The sequence below is a fragment of the Salmo salar genome, chromosome ssa13 (assembly GCF_905237065.1).
Source record: "Salmo salar chromosome ssa13, Ssal_v3.1, whole genome shotgun sequence".
Lineage (NCBI taxonomy): Eukaryota > Metazoa > Chordata > Actinopteri > Salmoniformes > Salmonidae > Salmo > Salmo salar.
In genome coordinates, this window is record NC_059454.1 from 59,281,496 (window position 1) to 59,283,410 (window position 1,915).

A 1,915-nucleotide genomic window follows, 5' to 3' on the forward strand; every position below is an offset into this window, starting at 1 on the left:
TCTTGGCACACCTGTATTTGGGGAGATTCTCCAATTCTTCTCAGCAGATCCTCTCAAGATCTGTCAGGTTGAGCGTCGCTGCACAGCATTTTTCAGGTCTCTCCAGAGATGTTCGATCGGGTTCAAGTCCAGGCTCTGGCTGGGCCACTCAAGGTCATTCCGAGACTTGTCCCGAAGCCACTCCTGCGTTGTCTTGGCTGTGTGCTTAGGATCATTGTCCTGTTGGAAGGTGAACCTTCGCCCCAGTCTGAGGTCCTGAGCGCTCTGGCAAAGGTTATCATCAAGAATCTGTCTGTACTTTGCTCTGTTCATCTTTCCCTTTAATCCTGACTAGTCTTCCAGTCCATGCCACTGAAAAACATCCCCGCAACATGATGGTGCCACCACTATGCTTCACAGTAGGAATGGTGCCAGGTATCCTCCAGACGTGACTTTTGGCATTCAGGCCAAAGAGCTCAATCTTGGTTTCATCAGACCAGAGAATCTTGTTTGGTCTGAGAGTTCTTTAGGTGCCTCTTGGCAAACTCCTGTCTGTCATGTGCATTTTACTGAGGAGTGGCTTCCCTCTGGCCACTCTACCATAAAAGCCTGATTGGTGGAATGCTGTAGAGATGATTGTCCTTCTGGAAGTTTCTCCCATCTCCACAGTGGAACTCTGGAGCTCTGTTAGAGTGGCCATGAGGTTCTTGATCACCTCCTTGACCAAGGCACTTCTCCCCAGATTGCTCAGTTTGGCCGGGCGGCCAGCTCTAGGAAGTCTTGGTGGTTCCAAGCTCTACGGACAATTCCTTTGACCTCATGGCTTGGTTTTTGCTCTGACATGCACTGTCAACTGTGGGATCTTATATAGACAGGTGTGTGCCTTTCCAAATCATGTCCAATCAATTGAATTTACCACAGGTGGACTCCAATCAAGTTATAGAAAAATCTTAAGGATGATCAATGGAACAGGATGCACCTGAGCTCAAATTAAAGTCTCATAGCAAAGGGTCTGAATACGTAAGTAATAAGGTATTTCAGTTTTTTTATTTTTAATAAATTAGCAAAAATTTCAACAACAAAAAAACTTTTCGCTTTGTCATTATGGGATATTGTGTGTAGATTGATAAGGAACAAAATGCATTTAATCCATTTTATAATAAGGCTGTAATGTAACAAAATGTGAAAAAAAGTCTAAATACTTTCCGAAAGCACTGTATACTGTAAAAGATCCCAGAAATGTTCCATATGCACAAAAAGGTTATTTCTATCAAATTATATACACAAATTTGTTTACATCCAGGTTAGTGGGCAGTTCTCTTTTGCCAAGATAATCCATCCACATGACAGGTGTGGCATATCAAGATACTGATTAAACAACATGATAATTACACAGGTGCACCTTGTGCTGGGGACAATAACAGGCCACTCTAAAATGTGCAGTTTTGTCACACAACACAATGCCACAGATGTCTCAAGTTTTGAGGGAGCATACAATTGTCATGCTGACTGCAGGAATGTCCACCAAAGCTGTTGCTAGATACTTTTATGTTGTATTCTCTACCATAAGCCTCCTCCAATGTTGTTTTAGAGAATTTGGCAGTACGTCCAACCAGCCTCACAACCGCAGACCAAGTGTATGGCGTCGCCTGTGCGAGCGGTTTGCTGATGTAAACATTGTGAAAAGACTGCTCCATGGTAGGGTTATGGTATGTGCAGGCATAAGCTACTGTACGGACAACGAACACTATTGCATTTTATCGATGGCAATTTGAATACACAGAGATACCATGACAAGATCCTGAGGCCCATTGTCGTGCCATTCATCCGCCGCCATCACCTCAGGTTTCAGCATGATAATGCACGGCCACGTGTTTCAAGGATCTGTACACAATTCCTAGAAGCTGAAAGTGTCCCAGTCCTTTTATGGCCTGCA